Below are 25,959 nucleotides of genomic sequence, written 5' to 3' on the forward strand. Positions count from 1 at the left end.
GAGCATTCTACTCTCGGCTGCTCTGAAGGTTGATAAGGGAATGCTGCGGTTGTCACAAGAAAATAGCAGAGATCTTAAATTTTGCTCTCAGTAAAGTTGAACAAATTAGACACAGTAGAATGCATATATATATATATATATATATATATGTGTGTATATATATATACAGTATATGTGTATATATATATATATATAATGCATGTAAACGTGTAGTAAAAATGCAATTTTCAAGATAGGAAAAGTTTAATAGAAATAGAAGCACAGAGCACACCCATTCAGCTGTGTAAGCCAATACCGAGAGATGACAGTGTAACAAATGATAGAGCATTTCAGATTAACACTCTGTGAACTCGAGTTTCAGTTCATTGCTCACTCACACAAGTGTGCAGCTTGATGTTTTCATATAAATATACTTAGTGGAACATAGTTGCGAGTCATGGAAGACAATTTACAGATGACTGATGGTAGCCCGCATTTTTAAGGGCATACATAAAGTGACGTGCAGAATGGGTATGCAACAATAGTGATTGGCAGCCTGATGCTGTACTGCATCATGACATTCCTATGCCATTTAGTGACAGAGAGGGGTAGCTAGGGCTTCTGTTTCTCAAAACGCAGGTATGTTGTGCGGAGGATCTGATAACTGAGACTTCTGGCCTCTTGGTTGTATCTACAGGGGCCGGCTTATGTGACCTCATAGGTCATGTAGCTGTTTGATGATGTTGCAGATGATCTGATGCTGCATTGTAGGACGCATGCTTGCATCACTATTGTATGCCAGAGGCATGAGGCCACCTGCTGCATTTCCATACTAGTACCATTGTTGCTGTTTCCATGTGAACAACATTGTTTTCATCCATCCACATATGAATGAGGCCTCCAGTCACTATATGGCGGAAGGCTGGTCTGGCTGTCCTATTATAAGAAATGCTTAGTGTATGAGTCTGCTTTATATGTTGAGATGCAGACTACTTTCACAAAGTTGCTACCGGCAACCTCTCCTAGTGTTGGTGACCCTGGAGTAGAATGAAATGATGATTGATATTCGTCTTACATGCCCAAAACATTGCAAAACTATACATAGATGCCTGAGCTCAGTTATGAAATATGATGCATACAGTATCTGAATGTTTGGGGAGCACCTATTCCTTAAGGCTCTGGGGGGCACTTAAGGCGGAGGTGGGGGCCCCAAAGAGCAACATTTGTGACAAGGGTTTAGGGTTCTTTTGCACAAGCCTTTGATGTGTATATGAAAAGTTGTCATGGTCACTCTTCAAGCCCTTATCTTATATGGCACAGTGTGCCTGTACATCCCCTTTTTCAGCTGTTGGGTGCATAGCAGGTAAGAGTATTCCTTCCTTAACTATCCTCATCTGCAGCCCACACATACAGTATACACAGTAAATGGTGTAACTCCCGTGAGCCATGGAGAACCAATCCCAGAAGGGGATCCTCCAGGCACATACAGGGCAATATGAGCACCTCCAGACACACATTAAGGCAAACTTTAATTATAAATATTTTGCATGAGGGAGGCTGCTGTCAGACAAGGATCACAGAGCCGATGTGAAGGAGAATCTGTTAATGTGAAGGGGAATCTGGGGAGAAGGAATCTGATAGCTTTGTGTGTGCCATGTCATGAGGGTCTCTCCTGCATGATCCAGCATAGATACTCTGTCCCCCATGCAGGTTGGATCTGGAGGAGGAGGCTTTCATTTTTGGGTGCTGCAGTAGGAAGAAGAATGGAGGCTTTAGATATGATGGTTGACGTATATTGGAGAGGGGTTGCCAGTTGATGCAGCTGCTGTGAACTGTGGGGGTCGCCAAGTTCAGACTTGCCTCTGGATTGAATTTATGCCGCTATAGGCAGAACATGTATGCACACATTCAAATAGTTACACAACTACAGTGTACACATATTTAAATACAGTGACCTGTACATAGCCACACAGACCTATACATAGTCACACATACATACCTTATAGACTGGCTACTGGATAGTCTGTATCCCTACATGACCTGCAGCAGCTCTTCCCATTCCCTCTTCCACACTGCTGCTTGCACAGTGCCATGTACCCTTGCACCATGTTTGGAGTCCACCTCCTTCTCTTCAGATCACAGCACAGTTGCTGCAGCTGTAAGTAAATCATGGGGCCCACTGAGAGAAGAGTGCCAGGGGGATGTACCTTGCACCTCTTTAATTCCGCTCTATTCAGAGGCCAACTATGCACATACCAATATCTCTCATGGAATGAGTCTCTCTCTCTATACACATACTGTACAGGCACTTGAAATGAATGAATCTAAGCTTCAGATATATGGAATATAAAAGTACAGTATGTATTGTACTTTGTAATACTATGTATTTCATCCTCAAGATGGAGGCACAAATCGAGTAATAGCTATACATATACCAAAATGTTGCATTCCCTAGGCTTCATACAATATATTCATACAAATATTACTATTGTCGATAATATGATAATATTATAATTGTTGGTTGTTAAATATCAATTTTAGGTGTAAGGGACAGAATTTTCTATAAATAGACAAGCTATTAGTGGGTAAAAAATGAATGTGTATACTGTCTCTCATATGCCAAGCTAATCTGCCCACGGGGAGAAGCGGGAGCTTTTTGGCAGGGAGACCTCGCTATTCTATTTAAAGCATTCATGGCAAATTAGAGTAATCTAAAGAAGTGAGCAGAAGGTTTATATTTTTTGGAGCAGTGTTATTTACTGGAAACATAAAAGTTTACCTTGTTACATCCAGAAACCCCAAAATGATCTGCCTTGTAAATATGCAAAGTTTAGCTTTGTCACTAGAATAAAAAGCATACACTTCCATTAGAAAACTAATCACTAGATTAGAAAATGGATACAGAGGTTTGACCTTCTTGGATAAAAATTGTTTAATTACATGAAACAAATTTGTACAAAAGTAATTTCTACTCCTGAAGGAATCATGGCTTAATTGGTTCAGGTAACTCAGGCATTTTCACATTTCATAATTAATTACACTTCTTGTGTCATTTGTTTTAGCTCGTCACACTGTGCAGAAATGACCTGGGGATATGCTTACACATTTGCATACAGCATGAGTATTGATGTTACTTCACAATAAAAGCAATGTAATGAGCATTCCTAAAGCCTTCCAGCCATGAAAGACCTGGAGGTAGACCTCCATGTGATGTCGTTTAAAGATGGATGATAAACGAGACAACTGGTATTTCTAACACATTTTTTGGCAGCTCCACAGTGCTCTGATACTCATACACATCTGTTACTAAAGGGCATACAATAAATTAATATGCTGACAATACTTGATGTATTAAAACCAGAAACAAATTGGAAATAGGGACGGAATTTTGTTTATTAAAACTTTGCCCAAACTGACTGCAAACAAGGCATATACATATTCCTACTGAAAGTAGCATTCACTTTATTGGATTCAATAAATGAAAAGTAGCAAAGCTTTCACTTAGTATCACTGAAAAGAACTGAACAGGCATTTACAGATGGAGCCAGTCTTATTATTGGCATGTGGATGTGCGCACGCCCATTGACGGCAATGGGGCTTGCGAAAGTCGGAGATGTGCGTGCACCAGAATCACCAGCGCACAGGGAATGGAAATAATAAGGCTGACTCCATCTGTATATATTTAATTGTTTGCAGACTTTGGGGGTATCCAATTACCCCTATACATTTGGATTATTAACTACTTGACAGTCAAATCCTTCGCTATACGTGTCAGATGGTCTACTTCATAGCCAAAATACACCTAATTCTGCCATGTGGTGACCATGTATATACTGTTAAGGTGTGTGTGTATAACGGGGGCTCTGTCTGGCATAACGTGTGTATAAAGGGGGCTCTACCTGGCATAACACGTAATTAGACATGCCAGTCCAGCAGTGTACACCCAAATAAAACACTTAAATTTAATCCAAAAATAATTAAGAGACTTAAACTTCGGAGTATTAAACTTCAGTAGTGTTAGATCACTTGTAACAGAAACTTAATGAAAGCTGACATGTTAAAAAATGTACAGTTAACACAGTTAGTGCCATGGGTACCCCAAAATTGCAGCCAAGAAATATAATTTTTGGAGCCCTGTACACGTATATCTCTGGGGCCCAATGTCTGTCTAGAATAGCCTTTGACACAAGAAGGGTGCTCATCTCCTCAGCAGTGGCATTGACATACAGGGAAGGCTCACAGCATTCTGCATATTGCTGTTGTGACTACAGCAACGCATCATAGACCTCCAGGACCAGATCATTTTACAGGGTAACTGGAGGGACACTGGTGGGCCATGAAGTTTTGTTTCTGTTAATTGCTTTTAACTTTATTTTGGGTGTTTTTGTGTAGTGGTGTGGCCCCCGTTTTTGTGTCAGCAGTAACCTGGGTTAAAGCAACTGTAATCAGGTTAAATAAAATGTATTTTTTTTTTATTAGTGGCAACAAAATACATTAAATCACTGCTACGTACAAACAAATTATTACAACATTTTAGTAGTGCAGATAATAAATTTGTTTAATAAATAAAAGAAAAAAAAGTTTTTACACAACTACCATATCACTATTAATACCACTTTTAATCTGCCGCTTCAACCCAGGTTATTGCTGGATTGACCAGAGTCATGGCTTAGTGTAAAATGGTACCTGGAAAAACAACCCAGGTCTAGTGAACTGGCAATCCAACCTTTAGTGAGCAGGGTTGGATCTGTTACAAGCCTAAAGAAAGCTGACTCACCAGCACTGGCAGAGGGAAGCCCTGGCAATAACCCTGGTCCAGCATGCAGTGTAAATGGGGTTTTGAACCGCTGTGACCCTGGCGGGACCCTTGTCAGTGCAAAATGGGTATACCATCAATAGCTGCATATCCTTCCCTAGGAAGCAAACATGATCCGGGAGGCATACCCACACTCCTGAGGTCGAGGGGGAGCTACCAAATAAGTCTGAGTCTCCTGCATCTTCAAGCAGAGTAGATAAGTTTGTTCTGATGATAAAACTAAACTTAAAATGTACAATTAGATGTCTGTATCCCAGTCTCTAGCACACTACTGAATGTGGTCACAAATTCACAAAAATGATTACATCCCTCTGCTCACTACTTGCTAATGACCTCCGCTCTCTGTATCACTTTTACTGAATTATGCTCACTATAGAGTTACAAATATACCAATATTTTTGCTGGTTTACTTCATCTCTATTTTTTACAGTTTATAAATGTAACATACACACACACACATTGACAACGTACAGCAGAATTAAAATCAAACCACCAGATTACAGAGCCCCATTATGACAAGTCCATGGAAAGTGTCTGGCTAGTCCCATGCTGCTGTTAATTGCAATTACGAAACAAAGTGCATTTTTTTCATATTTAACGATTATTATCCTGATATTTCTGAATGTATTGTTCATCAATGAGTAGGGGTGTGCTTCGCTTAATGTAATAACTGCAAAAAAAGATCAAAGCAACATCATTCTGCAGAAGCATAATGCCTGTCTTAGGAGACTCCAGGATCAGAAATGTTAGCAGCCTATTCATGTTTGCAGTTTTTACTTTAAGCCATAGTAATTCATCATTGTGAAATGTGTAGCTATTACTCATTGTAAAGTGTACTGTTACATATGTATCCTGCTGCTGGCAATTTTTTAGCTGTAATGCAAAATAATGGATCTTATGTCATGCTACTAGTGGCATCATTACTGTTAACAAAGGAAAATTGGTATTCCGATAGAGCATCTTCACATACTGTATGCTTTTTTCTTTGCGGTTGGCGTCATGTGTATATATTATGACTAACGGCATGACAAGTGTATTTTGTAATTGGATACACAGATTTATATTTATCAAGAGACTAGCTTATGACATACCATTTTATACTATTAGGCTGTTCTAAAATATAACAGTGCAAATGGTTAATGCTTATATCTTCACCCTTAAGGGGCATACACATGGGGCAATTTCAGCCCCATTTGTGAGATCGCTTAGCAGTGGAGCACAGATAGCTCCGTGTGTATGCCCTTTCCGATGCATTTTCCCGCATGACGCCAACACATTCAGGGAAAGACAGTGCATTTGCCGGCTTCCCCATTGCCCCGTGTATGCTTGGCTGAATGAGGATACAAAAAGGGCATGACTATATGGGCGAAATTTACTAAGAATACGAATACAAAAAATGGTATTCTTTTTCTTAATTCGAATGACTACAACTGCATACGGCTGTTTCAGCCGTTTGCAAAGTGGTGTTCCGGAGGGGAATTTACAAAGCAGTCAAATACGACTGCTTTGTAACCCTCTGATGGCGTAATGATTCCTATTGGCAGCCGTATATACGGCCGCTAATACGAATTCGTGCAGGCAGTCCGCACGGATCAGTCAGATCCGTGCAGGCTGCAGTGTGTAAAAAATAAAAAATAAAAATAAATAAATAAATGAAAAAAAAACCAGCACCAGGCTGAAAGAGTCGGGGCTGGTATTAAAAAAATCAGGAAACCAACCAAATAGGGGTTCCCCGATTTTTTTTTTAAACCAGCCCCAGGTTCCAGGTCCGGGGCTGGTTCCCAAAATACGGGGGACAAAATGACCCGCCGTCAACTATGCACTGAGAAACGGAACTGACGTCAGACGCCATTCTCCACGTGTAGCCGGCGGGGAAGGAAACACAGTTCCCTTGTGCAGCCGAAAGAAGAAGCTAAGTTGCTATGGTGATGGAGCCCTAACAAAACGCCATAATACATAGGTGTATTAAGCTCTATAACAATACCACACACGATAAATACAGAAGAGACTACAAAAGAGAGAAGGACTCACAAACACACAAATAGACATGCAGCATATAAAAAGGAAACAATAGAAGGGCACAGAATCTTAATCAATTAAGTATCTGAGTACATAATATCACAGTAATTCAGCACTAGCCCAACAGAACCATCAGTCACCTATAGAAATGGGGAGAACATAAATTCCTCATTTAACCCATCTTGTAATAACTTATTATGCCGATCTCCTCCCCACCTGATGGGGGGACACAATCTATCAGCATAAATGAAAAGTCCTTGAGAGTGTGTCCGCAAGTAGCAAAATGCCTGGCAACAGGAGGCATTGCAGATTCCACTTTAACCAGTGCTGTTTTAATGGAGCTTCTGTGCATCGATATCAGCTCTTTTAACATCCGGATAGTCTTTCCGATGTATATCTTATTATAACCATGGGCATAACCCTTTGCACATCTAACAATCTAACACGGTGTCCCCTCGGAATAACTTTCTATATGACTGTACATGTTCCCCCACCTGTTTTTATTGTTTATACTGTATGCTGTTTACTTGTTACCCACCCGGCTGCTGCACAGCAAACCGAAAACAAATTCCTAGTATATGCAAGTATACCTGGCCAATAAAGTTGATTCTGATTACACGGAAACTTTATCATATAGACCACAAAACAGGTCTCACAGTTCATCCTGTATTTCAACTGGTATTGCTTGCCTGTAATAGAGTGTGCGAAACTGCTTGTCACTTTAATAAACCTGCAATAAGCACAGCCAGTGCAACAAAATGATCCTACTGTGCTAGATAGTCAAGTATCAGTCCGGCCCACTTTAGGGCTAACATCTGTCAGCATCATCCTTTGATTTAAATTGCAGCTGTGTCTATAGCAAAAAAGCGGAGTTGCACTGCAGGTCTTCCCCAGGATTGGATCCGTCTGGATAATATGCCAGTGTCTAAGAATGGCAGAGCGTATTTCATTAGACGCAATAGAGAAAGTGCTTGCGAAGGTCATTCTAGATTCATGTGGCTTATTATATTTGGGCTTCAAGAGATTACTCCTTGTCAGGCCCTTGGCCCTTCACCTCACCTTCTGGATTTCTCCATTATAGTATCCACGAATTCTGAAATCCGAACACATTTTATCCAGTGTTTGTCCGTATCTGACGTATTACGGACTGTTCTCACCAACTGTGAAAAAGGAAGTCCTTGTTTTAAGTATTATAAGCAGCTGAACTGGCCAGTTCAGCTGCTTGGGATACTCAGCATATCTCCCCAGGAGAAAAGACTGCATTGATTTTAGAGAATACCGCATAGATCATGGAACAATTCTGACACCTGTTGTGTAAACACCTAAGACTGCCTGTTTTGGGTCTTTAAAAAATCTTTGTGAAATTGGTATCCTGTTGCAAAATTTCAAGAAAGAGCAGCAGTGCATTTGCTGCACCAATTACAGGATTATATTATTCCTATAAACAAAGGATATATCGTCATTAGATATACCCATTGCCCCTGATGTAGTCCTAGGGATGAAACGCATTGGGTTGCGAATTGTCAAGGTCTTATGAACCATCATGAGAAAACAGAAATGTTGAAGAAATCATATGCATTTTAATATTGAATAAATGTATATTTTGTTTTTATTACATTGATTTAAATTCGGTAATTACCTACATATTTAGGGGATATTGGAAGCGCACCTCTATTCTATCTTCCATTTTATCTTCTCTGGTTCCTTCTTACTCTTCAGTGAACTATTAGGATCACACCATATTTTTCTATATATATATCTGTCCCAAGAACCGGCACTCACGGGGTATACCAAATTACACAGTTTTTACCTTGTTCCGATTCCTTACCTTTGCAAAATGGGCCAAAGTCCACTTGTATAAAAAAAGTGCAATAACGAGGCACTCAGAGGCTGAATCAAGCAACAGTGGTTTAAAAAACACTGAGTTTGTTGCTTGATTCAGCCTTGATCAGGAAGCTGATTGACTGGGTTTTTTTTATGACTATCCATTTTATCTCTTTTTAAAGCTGGTCTGGTCCTTAAGAAACTTTATGTTACTGTACTGTAAGTCATATTTTACAAAGTAAGTTTCTGAAGGATCCATAGAGAATTAAATATTTGTAACCTGTAACCCCAAAGCAGCTGCTTAGTCCTTTCTTTGAGACACACTAGAACTTATATACAGTATGGCAAAAATACATCTAAAAGTCAATAATGTATTGTTTCTTTTCTATTTAACAATGGATGTACAGTAATTTTAAAAGGGTCTTGTTTATAAGACTATTAAGTGAAGATACTGAAATTGCGTTACCGTTTAAGTGCAGTTCTTGCACCTATCCCCACACATTTTGTTTCCTTTAAAATTGTTCAAAATCATAATTTGTAGATTAGAATACTTTTTTTTTTTTACAATGCCATTGTTCCTTTTGTTGTCTTCAAGCTCAGTGTAAAACATGCAATGGGTTGGATCTAGGTATTTCTGTTGCCAAAATCTGTTACACACGCTTCTTTATCTTGCATTGTTTAAAGGGAAGTAACCCTTTACATGAGACAATTTGTAATGAGAGTTTTATACTCTATAGTCAACATAAAACCAAGTTCTATAACTACGCAGTGTATATTATACCCCATAAATCTTCTGCTCTCCAGTGTCTTTCATTTTGAAATCCCGATTGCATCTGAATCCTGCACTGGCTTATACACTGCTTGATGTGAGAAAACACAAGCTGCTACTTTTATCTGCCACCTTTTATCTTGTAATTCCATATTTCACATGGTATTGATGTTTAGAGACATACCTAGAAATAGAATTGCAGCTTTCAGTACTTCAAAACAATAACATTGAGCTGCAAATAATTGTCATCATGGAAATTAGATCAAGTATGCTTTTGTTCAATGTAATAACATAGTTTAGCGCTTGCTATTAAAGCTTAGACATCTGAGCATAATGATCAAATCACAGGGTTTTGCAAAAGATTGTTGTATATAATATTCCTATTTAAATAATTGACATGATGATAAATTGACATTATTGGTAGAGGTTCAAGTGCTAGCTGTAATATGACTTGACAGCTGCCTTATGTGGGAGGGGGAGCCCACTTATTTTTAAAATAATTTCCTCAATCGCATGTACGAAGTATGTCTTGAGAGATGACATATTGCCAAAATCAATGTCTCCATTTACAGGTACATGTAGCAATAAGTCACTGAGGTCTGTGTAATTGTGACATGCTGTATGAGTTGATATGTAACCTTGTAATTATTTCATATTGCTTTGTGAGAATTGTGACAATTTCCCAGAAAGTTACAGTAGGGTTGATTGTCATAAGCAGAGAGGCCAAAAGTGCAGCGATGGCAGTCAGGTTTACAGTAGAATCATACAGTATACAAGCCACATGGTTTTGGGAAACTAGCCACAGTGTTTTTACAATCGCCATCCATTTCATCATTAATATTGATACTTACTGTACTCTTACCTAATGCTTGGGACTAGAGATCCATCTGAAACAGGAGTTCCTGCACCATGCACACACCTCAAAATAACAAGAAACTATGGCTATACATTTCACCTTAATAGCTCTCTGCAATGTATCCGCCCAATTGCCTCACAGAAAGGCCCATTTTGCATAACTGTGTGGTGCAGCCCATACTCTGGTTACAAAAAATCACTAGATTCCTCTGCAATCGGGCAAATCTGATTCCCTTATGCTGATCCAATCTGCCGATCTGATTCTCAATTCAGTTGACTCTGATCAGTAATTTTTTGAGTAGAATTGACAAAATCCAATATGTTAAAATTTCTGAATCACCAATTCAAAGCATTCTTGGTTTGGAAATTGGTGAATTGAGATTGTCCAACATGTTGGATTTTGAGAATCACTGACCCATTCATCAGCAAAATTTGGAACTGATCCAATTAAATGCTAATGAAAAATGAGCCCTTTAATTCTGAATCAGACCTTATTAATGGCTGTAAATAGCTTAAAATGGTATTCTGAAAGATAAGTAAATATGTACTTTACAGTTGAAAACAACTTGGTGAAGAGATATCTTGAAAAAGTGGACAGTCAGTAGATTAAACAGGATGTCAGAATCTCAAAGCTCACAATGCCGAGTGATGTGCAAGGTACTAGTATTATAAGGCGGAACTACCATAGGTGTGCGCACATTGAGTGTTAGGGGTGTCCACCGTTATGAACACCTCCCTGCCGCTACCAATTCCAGCAATACCATTTACCATTGCTTTGCTTTTTAGAAATGTATTCCATTAAAAAAAGCTCCAAACAATCACTTATTTGTGTTTTGCATTGTTACTTGTTCTAGACCATTGTCAAACAAACACATAGATGACACAGGTATGTAGTGATATGACGTTATTTGCATGTACTGTAACACATAGTAATTAAAAGATTACAACTGAAATTGCCAGGAGATTATAGTGTGGCTGAGAGACATTTTATATTGTAGCAAATGCCAATAGATGATGGTAGGCATGCCTGACACACCAAGTGGGTGGTGTTAGACACATAGGTGGCGCTAGACCCACCCCTAAGAAAATGTGTTGCGCACGCCTATGGAAACTACCATTTGGGCAGCAGGTGCATTGTACTGGGGCCCATGCGGACTAAGGGCCCCCTTTACTGCCCAGTTCAGCGATAACTCCACTTCACTCACAAGTTCCACCACTGAGTATTATGTTTAGGGTTAAACACTAGGGGGAAAGTGCACAAGGGTTGGGGCGGATAGGGTTAGGCTGTGGGAAGGGACAGTTAGTCTTAGGCTGCAGTAAGGGGTGGGTTAATACTGATGTAAAGCTGATGGATTCCATATTTGTCAAGTTATATTTTTAGATTATCAAATACAAGAAATAAAAATAAGTGACATTTGTTTCTGTTGTGTGTGTGTGTGTGTGTGTGTGTAGCACATTCTTACATAAAACATTTTGTTTTGCTGGAGCTCAGTTACAATTTTTAGTATGATATATGACTTAATTTAGATTTACATTATAAGATATGCCAAGGGTTTTCCAAAGTTTACTTTATTTTGAGCACAATAAAAAGAATAATGTGCTTTCAGCTTGTTAGGTTTGGAATTGTAAAGCGGTGTACACATTACAGCAGTGATGGCTAACCTTGACACTCCACTCCAGCTGTTGTTGAACTACACATCTCACACAGTTTTAGCATGGCCAAATAGCAAAACTGTAGCAGGGCATTCTGGGATGTGTAGCTCAACATAAGCTGGAATGTCAAGGTTAGCCATTTCTACATTAGATGATATTTTAAAATGATATGCACGATAACAACCAGTCATAACAACATTTTTGTGTATATGGTTTAGTGTGTAGGAACTATATCACTAGTGATACGCGCTCCTGCTGGTCATTGGTGATGCCATGTCGTCTGTACATGTAGCTCAATCTGAAGATATATGGGGTCATCATAGATGAAAAATTGGGTAATAGAGCACACTGCTCAAGTGCAGCAATAAAAGCGAACCAGACACTGGCATGCATTAAGAGCGGTATGGATTCAAAGGGATGCCAATGTCATAGTGCCTCTTTACAAGGCATTGGTGAGACCACACTTGGAATATTGGGTTCAGTTCTGGGCACCACACCTTAAAAATGACATAAATGAATTGGAACAGATACAGAACAGGGCAACTAAGCTAGTAAAAGGTATTGAATTCTTCACCGTTAGAGCAGTAAAATTCTGGAACTCATTGCCGGTGGGGGTGATTACAGCCACTACTGTTAATGAATTTAAATCAAAACTGGATGCATTTTTGGCCACTAAGGGAATTCTATAGATATGACTAATTCAAGTCAGTAGTTACAAGTTAGATAGGAACTCGATGGACTAATGTCTTTTTTCAATCTTAATTACTATGTTACTATGTAAACAACAGTCAGTGACGTATCAATAGCCCCGCAGACCCCGCAGTGGCGGGGAGGTGCTTAGAAAGTGTGGGCGCCGGGGGTCTGCAGGGCTATTATTACCGCACTGCAGCCTGCTGGGACCTGCTGCTGCCGCTTTCTGCGGTCCCGTCCCAGCTCTCCTGGCTTTGAGTCTGCTAATGACAAGTGACACACACAAAATGGCTGCCCTCATACAGCGGACAGTTTTTGAGGCAGCAGCCTCCTCTAGCATCCTTGAAAACGGTCTGCTGTATGGGGGAAGGAGCCAGGAGAGCTGGGACGGGACCACAGACAAGCCTGGTGGCAGACGCGGGAAGGGTAAGGCACCGGGGAGGTTAACTGTACTGTACTGTATTTTTGGCAGGGGGAGCAAATTTAATAGTTACGCCACTCACAACAGTTATACTCATGGATTTGGCCACTGATTGTATCATTTGTGAAATTTCTCAGCATCTATTCACAATATCATTTGTCCAGGAGTTCAAGGGAAATTATGAACAACATCGTATCGTTTGCAGTGTCATTTAGTGTGTACTCAGCTTAAGTCTAAAAATAAGGAAATATATTTTAATAGATTTTTTGAAGAGTTAAGCACTGTACATATTAAGCAACCCACTGGTGGACGATATACTGTGTACACACTAAATTATATCATTAACAATATCATTGAGTGACATCACCTACACCCTACTGAATATGCAGGTCAAAATTGACCTGCATTTTCAGACAACGGGAGCTGAAGGTTGTTAATGATATTGAGCATACACACTACCCTTTTTTATTTTTAGTTACTCTCCTAAATAATAAGGTATTATATGGGGCTAAAGTAATGGAAACAACACTCCAAGAAAATCAGTTCTTTCTGTTTCACTCTAAACATAACAATCTTGAGCAAACTGCAAGATATTTCAAAATATTCCATCAAACTAAGGGATAGACAAAGTTTCTGTTTCACTGTTAAATAGGATTCAAAACGAATGTTTGTTGCAATACATGACATCAGGTTAACTGGAAGCACTGAACCAAACTGATGGGTGCATGGTAGTGAATCACTGACAACAAAAAGAATTGTTTATTTTTTAGAAATGCAGAATAACTTGACAATTCACTGACACAATACTAATTAAATTTATTTTGGAGATGCAACACCAGCTATGAATAAAAGAAAACACTGGTTCAGATATGTACGATAAGCCAATGGTTAGCCCTCCATCTGCAAATCTGCTCGCAGTGTCTTCCAGGCATTCCTAAAAACAAGGGTGTATCATCCGTGCAGGAGACACAAGGCCAGTGCCTGCATAGCCGAAAGCAGATTTCCTGGCCTGGCAACCTGCCAGGACCAGCCAGACTAAGTAACCCTCATCTTACGCAGCCTGGCTGAGCCTGCCACCATTGTGATGTCGATCTGAGGTAGCATCTATGGATGTACAGTAGGAGGTGTCTGCATGATATACAGTAGCCTCTTGCTGCGTTGTAGGTGCCACTGCAGAGTACAAAGCATATGCCCTGCCAGCAGGCCCCCTTTGTTGCCTGTGCATAAGCACTGCCTGTGTCTATAGTCTGAGCCTGTAAGGTTTTACTGCTCATTGTCCAGAAGATGGCAAAACTGTGACAATCAGCTGTACCATTAGAATGACACTGGCAGCGAATCACTACCAGCGATCTGATTATTACAAATAAAATAGCTATTTACAGTAAATTTTCCAAAGACATTGGGTTGCTAAGTTTGAAGTCATTAGAATTATGAAGATGTGAAATGAAATATATTTATTAAAAAGCCTGTGGATGCCCTGGAATGTGCTGTTCTTATTGGCTGTTAGAAGCTCCAGCCACTCAGCATAATGCCATAGGTTCAGGGACCATGGCCAGCTCAGTAAAGCACTGTTATGGTGTTTGTGATCATGACCATTCCTAAATAGCACCTAATAGCTTTAGTGGTGCATCAGCAATAAGCCAATCCAAAGATGTTCTCTGCATGTAGTGGATCCTGTATGTGTCCTGAGACACCTGTAATTTATACAGCTTTGACAAGTAAATATGTCTTTGTATGGGTCTTCTGTGGCACCACAGGGTCCCAAGGAACAACGTGAAGTGATGCATTCATTGTCACCATTTCTGCTTGTAATTTTAAATGCATTCTGGCAAACATTAATTTTTAACTTATATGAATAGCTGCAATAAGAAATTATAATTCTAGGATTTGGAACATGAGAATTAATAAATATATGGCACTACACCTTTTTAAAAATATATAAACCTTTAAAATGCTTTAGAAATTTAGATTGATTTTGAATCAATTAAGCTTTGTTAAAAGATCATCCATTCTAATATTAATTTTACTAATACAAACCAAATGCATTGTATACAATTTAGAGTTATGGTGGTAGGATTCAAAAATGGGTACTCTTTACCTAGCACGGCGCCCACGATTTTGATCGTGGTCATCGCGGGCATTGAATGCACTAAAAAATCGGGTGCGATGCTACCGACGCGATGGCCGCGATTTCCCATAGGGAACAATGTTAAATGTCTCAATTGACCCAATTTTCCTGTTCAATGCCTCAATTGACCCGATTTTTCCATAGGAAACAATGTTAAATGGCCCACAGAGGCCAAATAGCCACCCTGAAGTGTGAAATGGCCCCCAAAATTGTTAACACCACCCCACGATCAACGTGAACCCGAAGCGTGGCGAGCGCAGCGAGCCCGCGAGGGGCGGCGGTACGCGTCCTACGACCTTTTCATACCCCCACTATCCACGTCGGCATGGAGTTGAGAATAGAATAGTGTGGCGAGCGCAGCGAGCCACCGAGCCCGAAGCATGGCGAGCGGATGCGGATACCTTCACAGGTAAACGCGTCCCTTCGCGGGCTTCACAGGTATCCGCGTCCCCTCGCGGGGCTCGCTGCGCTCGCCACGCTTCGGGCTCGGTGGCTCGCTGCGCTCACCACACTATTCTATTCTCAACTCCACGCCGACGTGGATAGTGGGGGTATGAAAAGGTCGTAGGACGCGTACCGCCGCCCCTCGCGGGCTCGCTGCGCTCGCCACGCTTCGGGTTCACGTTGATCGTGGGGTGGCGTTAACAATTGTGGGGGCCATTTCACACTTCAGGGTGCCTATTTGGCCTCTGTGGGCCATTTAACATTGTTTCCTATGGAAAAATCGGGTCAATTGAGGCATTGAACAGGAAAATCGGGTCAATTGAGACATTTAACATTGTTCCCTATGGGAAATCGCGTGCATCGCGTCGGTCGCATTGCACCCGATTTTTTTGTGCATTCAATTTCCGCGATGGGCGCCCTTCTAGGTAAAGAGTACCCAAAAATGATTAGTATTTATTAAAATATTTTTGAGGCTCTTGTTATGGAAGCAGGCGGAATCGATTCTTGGTTCATTAAAATAGTTTTGTATGTATCATAAGCACATATCAAACATTCACAATTGCACTTTAATAGTGAAGCTCTACTTTTTTAATTACTCATACATAACATATTTCAAGGGGTGAAATTTAATAGGATGAGAGATTCAGAAAGTGAGAGATTTGGTAAGAAATATCTAGTTTTTTTAAAGTGGCAATCATTTACACTGCAAAACCAGTTTGATTTTGAAGTGTAAATGATTGCCGCTTTAAAAAAAAAACTAGAGGTTTTTTACCAAATCTCTAATTTTCTGGATCTCTCATCCTATTAAATTTCACCATAGGTGTCTGAAAAGCATAACTTTTATCTTTGATGGCAGACAATAGAATTATACATTTTAGTACTTTGTACCTAATATTGTATCATTAAAAAATGGGTCTTGCCTCTACTTCTTGCCTCTACTGTTTGTCATGTAATCAAGAATATAAATACAACAACCTCAAATGAAAGAGTTCCATTATGTCAAGCTATCTTAATATATTTATTATAAATATATAATGAAAACTCCTTACTAAAACTACCCTAGTCAGAAAAGAACTTGGGGCTCTGGTGTGTGAAGTAGTAATAAGAGAAAATGTGTCACCCTGCTGAAAAATTGTTTGTATTTATAACATAAAATTGCATACTATTTGAATGAAATTGCCCTTAAATGCCAAATCGCATGTAAATCACCCTCTTTTTCCCTCTTTATTATTACGTTTTTTCACACTTTTTTTCTCCAATAAATGGTTCTGTGTCATAATATTATTGTACTGTAGGTAATAGGTAAGTGGTTTGCCCTACACTTTGAAGGGGCAACCACATATCAGATGATAGGGAATTTATAGTGTGGTGACTCACATGCAATAAAATATGGACATACAAAATCTACTGAGGCAATACTTAGGGTTAAGTGCTTTATGTACCAAAAATTTTGGTACATAAGTGCTGCTTACCTACGTGCTAATTGCCAGGGGTTCCATGCTCTTTGCCATGTGGGATTACATGCTCATTCCAAAGGGGGAATACATGCTTGCGGTAACTGGGGACAGCCACTGGGCAAAAGTGACAGCCAGGCAGAGAGCAGGGGGGCTGCCTGGCTTTATTCAGAGCACTGCAGGTCCCAGCTATTTGAAATAATACCTCTTTCACACCAAAAAATGCAGGGACTTACCCAAAAATATGGTCCCAGGATCATGCAGGGACATTCCCGGGCTGGCCCATTTTGCTCCAGCCTAGTCCCTGCATTTACTGGTGTGAAGGGGAGAGAAAACAACCCCCTGTCCCCCCCCTACTTTAACCGGCTATATCTTCAGAACCAAATGACTAATTTACATGAGACCAGTATCATATTAAATAACTTTTAAGTGGGCTTGGAATGATTTTGCTCATATGAAACTGGGCCATTTGGTTTTAGAGAAATCTGCACTCAAAGAACATGAACAGCCATGAAATTAAATTTCAGAAATAAAAAAATTGGTTTAACCGCAATATCTCTGGGACCAATTAACCCATATTAACCAGCCTGGTATCAAATTGAAGGCCCAGCGATTTGGGTTCGAATGAGATCACCCCAGCTTCTGTAATGTCAGGGGGGAACTGGCAGCCACCGGAAATGGGTGGGGGTTGGAATTCGCGGGTCCCATGTTATGGGGAAAGCTTTCCAGATTTGCCCGGTGGTATCTCCGGTTCCCGGGAGCTAGCGATGCAAGGCTGGGCTCGTTGAAAAGCTCCAATCCTCATCTACAAAATGGGCCTATTTGCTAAGTGGGCCTGGAGTATTCTATAAAGCACCACAATGTTCCACTACATCAGTGTCCAATTGGCAATATTAAGGAGTAAAATAATTTCTGGTAAGTGAGGGTTCACTTAGGTACAGTATAACAATTTTTTCACTCTTCCCATTTTACAAGGTTTCAATGAAAAAATATACTGAAATTCATAAAAATATATTTTATACAGAAGAACTTCATGCACATACTACTTTATATGCACAACTTAAATTATGTGCATTTTTTCTGTCTATTTAAGAAAACTTAGTATACTGTATTTGTCCTTTAATGGAAGTAAGGATGGAGGTTTGGTGCTCTTATACATGAATTATTAGTCTATGCATGCAGACCATTAAATTATGCTGAAATCTCAAACACTATCCTTGCTTACTATCCTTCATCCAAGCATTAAATTATTCATAGAAATATTATAATATATAATCCAGACAAAAATATTATTTTTTCTACTTTATGGTACATTTTTTGTTCTTTACATATTTAAAAACAAGCAAACAGACAAATAAGAAGGTATGTGCTGTAACACACATTTCATTTTAATTATCAGTGGTGCTACTGTAATTTGAAATGACTGGCAGCTGTCTGTCAACAATAAATGTAGTTATTTTGTTATTTTTCTTTCTTCTTAATCTGAAAAAACTGATCAGTTTTTATTCATTTAATAATATACCTTGCTGAGCTGTTAACATTGCACAGTAACATACTTTTTGTGATTCATGTTTACTACTTTCTACTGGGCAAAGATTTGCTGGGTGGCTGCAAATAACTGTCCCAGTTTCCAGACCACTTTGCTGGTCACTTGTTCCAGGAACATTTCACTTCCTATGAGGAAATCAGTAGGGGGCTGGATGCAGGGCCGGTGCAAGGCACCGGAGCGCCCCAGGCGAGTCGGGCTGGGGGCGCCCCGGTGCCGGGGGGGGGGGGGGGTACCTGGCGTTCGGCGCTGTCTATTTAAAGCTGGCGGCGGAGGCAGCGGGGGTCCCTGCAGTCTATTAAAAACCACGAGCGCTATCCGCCGGGCTATGCGGAAGCGCTTCTAGTGTGAAAACACTGGCAGCACGCTGATTGGCTGCCAGAGTTTTCACACTAGAAGCGCTTCCGCATAGCCCGGCGGATAGCGCTCGTGATTTTTAATAGACTGCAGGGACCCCCGCTGCCTCCACCGCCAGCTTTAAATAGACAGCGCCGTAGCTAGGACAGGTACCCGGGCGGCATTTTCCGCCCTCCAGTGGCCGGCGCCCTAGGCAAATGCCTAGGTTTGCCTAGTGGTGGCGCCGGCCCTGGCTGGATGTAATACTGCTTGATTATTGCTTGATTTCGCTAAAGCTTTTGCCTCATAAAAGGTTATTAATGAGACTAGGTAATTTGGGGCTAGAATATAAAATTTGTAATTGGATCAAAAACTGGTTGCACAATTGGGGACTGAGAGTGGTGGTAAATGGCATACATTGCAGCTGGGGTAAGGTCCAAAGTGGAGTCCCGCAAGGTTCAATATTGGGACCCACCTTGTTTAATATATTAAGACATTTAAAAGATCCACAGGTGGAGCTTTTTATTTAACTTGTGATTCTGTAAGGAGAACCTGTATAGTAACTTAATGCAAAATTGCACTCTAGATATAGGTTTAATTATTAAAAGCACTAATCCACTTATACTACTTTTATTTTCAACATTTATACAATGACTTCTTAGATAATAACATTTTAACATTTTTTTGTTCTGTTGATAATCTGGTAGAACTTAATTTTTAATATTACTCCATATATGTACAGGTACTGTAGTCCTGAGCAATTACCATATTTTGAGAAACACTCTCCATCATCACATACTATATGACACCCTCTGGCTTTGTAAAGATGTAGGTATTTGAATATACAGTACAAGAAGACTTGGTTGTTGGAGATAAACTAGTAGAACACAAGTCTGCATGGACAATGCTACTTTATGCTACCCACATAAAAATCAAACCCCTGGAACCAGTGAATATACGCAGGGCCGGTGCAAGCCCCCCCCCCCCCCCTGCCCCAGGCAAATCCCCCACCCGCCCGCTAGCCGCCAGCTGCTGGGGAGATTTCAGCGGGCAGCAGACGATACTGCACCACAGGGTGGGGGTGCGGGCGACACTGCGGCGTGCGCCAGCAACCCCGTGTCCAGTGGGGGGAGAGGGAAGCTACGCTTCCTTTCTCACCTGCTCCCAGTCCCCGCTGTAGGGGAAATTTCAGCGGATGGCGGGCAGGAGGTGCGGACGATACCGTGTCCAGGAGGGGGGGGAGAGCGAAGCTACTCTTCCTTTCTCACCTGCTCCCAGTCCCCGCGGCGCATCCTGGTTTCTCTATGGTATGGGTACCTCTATGGTACCTCTCCTCATCGGTGGCTCAGTACCGCCCTCCAGTGGCCAGCGCCCTAGGCAAATGCCTAGACCTGCCTAGTGGTGGCGCCGGCCCTGAATATACGTGGAACAGATTTAGACCCACTGTGTCAAAATAACACTACACAATTATTTTTGTTATATGATGGCTTTATATCTACAGATGTGTTCTAACTCACAGACATTGACAGGTTGACACATAAAAGGTTGACATTGACAATATGGCCCTTATTCAGATCTGATCGCATTACAAATTTGTTCTCAAAATGGGCAAAACCATGTGCACTTCAGATGGGGCAGATGTAACATGTATAGAGAGAGTTAGATTTGTGTGAGTTATTTTGTGCAGGGTAAATAGTGGCTGCATTATTTTTACACTGCAATTTAGATTTAAATTTCAACACACCCCACCCAAATTTAACTCTCTGCACATGTTACATCTGCCCCACCTGCAGTGCACATGGTTTTTCCCATTTTGAGAACATTTTGAGAACAAATTTGTACTGCGATCAGATCTGAATAGTGGCCTATGTGTGAAGGGTTGACATTAGTTTGTTTTTTACTTTTTTTGGTCTCAATGTTGACATCCGAGCACTTGGACCCCCAATTTGTGCACCTCATTGCTCACTTCACTCTCCTTGCTTAGAGTAGGATGCCATGTTCCGCTATTGCTGGGCTTGACACACTTTACCATTCAAAAATTGGTACAAATTAGTCCACGTGGATTGTCAAGTTTAAAAATGTCCAAAAAATATGAAAAAATTGTGAAAAACGCATGTCAACCTTTTCGTGTGTCAACTTTTTCATGTCGACCTTTTGCTTGTGTTAATCTTTTGTCAGTTAACCCTGTGCTTTTCTGACCTTTTGGCGTTGACCTATTGGTCTGTAATCCATCCAGATACCTTTAAACTATGACAGGCATTCCCAACCACGATCCTCAAGGCACACACACAGTGCAGGTTTTGTAGATATGCAGGCTTGAGCACAGGTGACTTAATTAGTATCTGAGGGATTCTGATTAATCCATCTGTGCTGATGCCTGGATATCACTAAAACCTGCACTGTTGGTGTGCCTTGAGGACCGTGGTTGGGAATGCCTTATCTATGGAAAATCAAATGAAGGGCTGAAGATTGACCCACAGTTAATATCAATCGAAGAAACCTGTCACCTAATGGGAATAATATTGAAGACCCAGTTCTTCAACTTCTAGAGCAGGGATAGGGGACATTTGGCCCACCAGCTGCTTTTGGACTCCACATCCCAGCATGCCCGGCTACAGTTTAAGCATGACCAAATAGTAAAACTGTAGCCATTCATGCTAGAATGTGTAGTTTAACAGCTGGAGGGCCAAATATTCTCATCAGTGCTCTAAAGGCTATGTGGGACAGATTTAAGTGAAAATCAAAGGAAGATTAGTGTTTACATTTGGCACTGATTCATAGTTATATATGTTGTGTGTATGTGTGTGGCTGGGTATTACAGTTTAACTTCATTCTTCGACCACAGCCTTAGTATAAAGAACTCTTCTCCCAGACAGACTAATAGTACAATAATACAATAATGTATATTGTGAGGAAACCACCCTTGGCTAAGAAGGTGGTTACCTTAGATGGGATTCAAATCACTCGGACAGACAAGACTATATAAAAAATAAGTCTTCATTATGACAGACCAATAGAAAAAGATACTCACGTGGTACAGGATAATTGGTAGCATAGATCTTCCAGCAGCCTCTTCCAGTCAGCACCCTAAAATAGCAATCTCAGTAATCTGCAGCCTTACACTACCATTAGCTAGACAGTCCTGTGTCCCCCAGCCTGGGGTACTGGCTTACACAGGTTCTGCCCTGATAGCGTTTCCTCTGATGTCTGGTATACAGGATCCACCAGGACAGAATCTCCTCCATTGCGAAACATTTCTACTTATATACCTAGCTGTCAAATCTCCCCTGGTGCCACAAAGTCTACTCAGGGGCTAGGATCAGATATCCCAATGATACCACTTTTACACCAAAACTGCAGAGTCGCACCCAGGTTTTTGGACCTGAGTGCGACCCGGCAGTTGTTTCTTTTTACACCGGCGTCCCCCGGCATTATGCCTGGTGGGTGACGCCAGTGAAGTGGTGAAGTCGGGCCCTGAGCCGGCGCTTGGAGATGACAAAAACCCCAAGCACCAGGAAACCTGCCGACCGGCACCCCCACAATGCCGACTGACACCCCCTCAACACTGACTGACATGCTGGGGGCAAGCTCAGCACCCAGGTAAGCTGCTGTGCTGCCCCCAGCCTCCGTGCACCTCCTTCCATGAGGTGAATGGATGCCGCACACAGGCATCCATTTACCTCTGCTGCTGTCTGCATGCTGTCAGCCCCTGCCCAACCTCCGGACTGACCTCAGGGTGCTGCGGTCCGGAGGTTGGGGCTACCTGATTGGAAGAAATGGGTTCCTGGGTCGGATGACTGTTACATCTCAACTAATGCCGCCCATACATGCTCCGTGCACTTTAAACTAGATCGCATCTTATCTAGTTCAAAATGCATTTGATGTGCTAAAGCAGCATGCGTTTTGAACTACTGTAGATACGATGCAATCTAGTTCAAAAAGTGTGTGCAGCACTTTTTGGACTGCACTATTCAAAATTAGCCAAACACAATGCAATATTTAAAATAATAAGGAAGATGTATTAAACAATACTATATATTTTTAAACAAATATACTAATCTATACAATATTAAACTATTCAAAGTATACTGTTTTTCGCAGAGCTGTCACTCAGTGGCATGCTGATTATGCGATACTTACTTAATTGCCCTTATGCATAGATGCTGAGTTAGTAATAATGCCTTGAATAGAGAACTTGAGAACAACAGAGCAATAGCTACATTTTGCTGTCAAAACTAAACATAGGTCAAAATCTAACAACATTGAACCATCTGGTATTTCTTCAGGCAATTGTGCTGTAAACTCTTGGCCCAGTGTTTGTGAAATAGCATTGGAAGTATGTAAATCTGTCACAATAAAAAATAAGTCTGTTGAATATACTGAATACATTTTATGCACACACGAACAATACGTAAAGAAAAAAGTCATTCACAAATTAACTGGCTCAATACCATTCGGTGGCAAGCTTTCAAGACATTATTCATTTTTTTTCCTCTATCACATATTGGTAAAGGAAAGTTGAAATAGCTGAATATTATGCACACAGCATAAAAAGTGTATTGCTTAGCATGACCTGGAGGTTATTAACACATTATATTTATTGTAAATATACCGTACACCGTAAATACACCGTAAAGCTGTGGCATAGATGGTTTAAAGAAAATATTTGCGCGCTGCCATTTGAATGGGATTCGTTCTTGGAACATTTATTTGAGGTGTAGCGAAAATGATTGCATAACAAATTTATATGAACTTGTTTTTTTCAAATCATATTTTTTTTAAATGTCTTAAACATTAGATGCATTGTAAATAAATATAGCAATCGTTCTGTTTAATATTTTAGCAGTGTACAGTGCCATGCACACGTTAGGCCTGATTCAGAGTCAGATTCTGTGGTGATGTCAACAGCAGTTGAGTGATCATTTTATTTGCCTGTGAAGCTCATGGGGTATCGGGTGACCATACACTGCTGCCAGACATCGCAGGAGTGTATGGCCACCTTAAGAATGGGTTTGAGATGGATAGTTTAGAATCCAATGTAAAACCAATTTACACTTCCCTAGTTATTATGGTACCTAGCCTTACAAGTGATTCTTATATTTTGCAATATAAAACTTGAATCTCATAAGTCAGACTTAGATTTGGCACTGATTGGCAGCTTAAATACTCATCTAGGAATGTTAATTGCTTATCGCTTTGATAATTGACAAAATATTGGGCTCCTCATCGAGTCCTTTTATGGTGGGCAATTTCAGCTCCTGAATTAATTGCTTAATTACAATGAATCACATCTTCTTTCAATATACATTGTAATCCTACTTTTTCAATTGTGTTTTTTTTTAGAATGACTGCACTGTACATTTATCAACATTTATGGTTTGTATATATATATATATATATATATATATATATATATATATATATATATATATATATATATATATATATATATATATATCTCAGTCTGGGTCTCCCCTCCAAGATGAAAAAGAGACAGCATGTCACTGCAGCAAACAAATTCTTTATTTGAGGCCTGAATAAAGGATTCGTTTGCTGCAGTGACATGCTGTCTATTTTTCATCTTGGAGGGGAGACCCAGACTGCTATTTACCCCAGCAAAGGCATGCAGCTTTATTACCCATTTGAAGAGAGTGCTGGTCCGTATACCTGTGTATATATCTATCTATATATATATATATATATATATATATATATATATATATATATATATATATATATATATATATATATATATAGATAGATAGATAGATATATACACAAAACCCAATAATCCTCCACGCTCTTATGAATTAATGAACACCGGCTGCCTTACCACACAATCCCCAGAAGGTTGGGGACACAATAGAACAATAGAATACACAGTTGTGGTATGGCGCCTAGATATAATGAATAATGTCCATAAATATGGTGATCCATATGTCCATATGGTGATGGAGCGCTAAATACGCATAAAAGTGCACTTTATGCATATTTAGCACTCTACGACCAAATCATGTTCCATTAATTCAAGTTGAGAAGTGGTACAAAAGATCTTTAGATTTATCTTCTCCTAATATAATATTTGGAGGAAAAATATTTTTGAGAAGAATCTTTCTAGGTGCCATACCACAACTGTGTAATATATATATATATATATATATATATATATATATATATATATATATATATATATATATATATATATATATATCTCCAAATACTGCAGCACTCCAGTCTGGTGAAAAATTCTGTAAAATTTAATGAGCAACGTTTCAATACAAATAACTGTATTTTCCTCAGGCTAACACACATGCCAAACACACCAACCTTTTATCTGTACAACCACGCTGATCCAGCCCGCCGGCGCACACGCCTCGGCCGTCAGCGCTCACAGGTGACGTCACAAATTGCAGCGAACGGCTACAATAAAAAAAATGTATCAGAGGTTGCCAAAGCAACCATATAGGAATGTGAAAATATATTATATTAAATCCAAGTGATATACATTAAAAATATATATAGAAAAAGTGAAAAAGAATAAAAAAGATATAAAAATACAAAACAGTATCAAGCAATATAGCATAATTACGGACATATATAGTTATTCATCAATTTATCCAATATTTATTAGAACAGACACTAGTATGAACCTTGGATCTATCTTTAGTTATTCGATAAATGCCCCTAATCCCGCTGCCTCATTTAAGCCACAGGGAGAAATCGTATTAAGCTGCATAATTCATTTTGACTCACATTGCCTAAGGAGTCTACCTCTATCTCCTCCGCGAACTGATGGCACAATATGGTCTATCATGCGATATTTAACACTTGTTATTGAGTGTCCGGCAACGGCAAAATGCCGAGCCACCGGCTGTTGACTGTTACCAGTCGACAAAGCAGTTTTTATAGCTGACCGGTGTGCCGCCATTCTTTCTTTAAAGGCACACTCGGTCTTGCCGATATAACTGAGCCCACACGGGCAGATAATCTGGTAAACCACGAATCTAGAATTACATGACAGAGTA

At 40.2% G+C, this 25,959-nt stretch overlaps 1 protein-coding gene across 2 annotated transcripts in view; it reads left to right on the forward strand.

Annotated features, from left to right (window-relative positions):
- The window catches only part of CSMD1 (CUB and Sushi multiple domains 1), a 1,658,539-nt gene that overhangs the window by 201,908 nt on the left and 1,430,672 nt on the right, over positions 1-25,959 (forward strand). The gene's annotated exons all lie outside the window — the stretch shown is intronic.

The sequence above is a fragment of the Crinia signifera genome, chromosome 3 (assembly GCF_055691185.1).
Source record: "Crinia signifera chromosome 3, ASM5569118v1, whole genome shotgun sequence".
Taxonomy (NCBI): domain Eukaryota; kingdom Metazoa; phylum Chordata; class Amphibia; order Anura; family Myobatrachidae; genus Crinia; species Crinia signifera.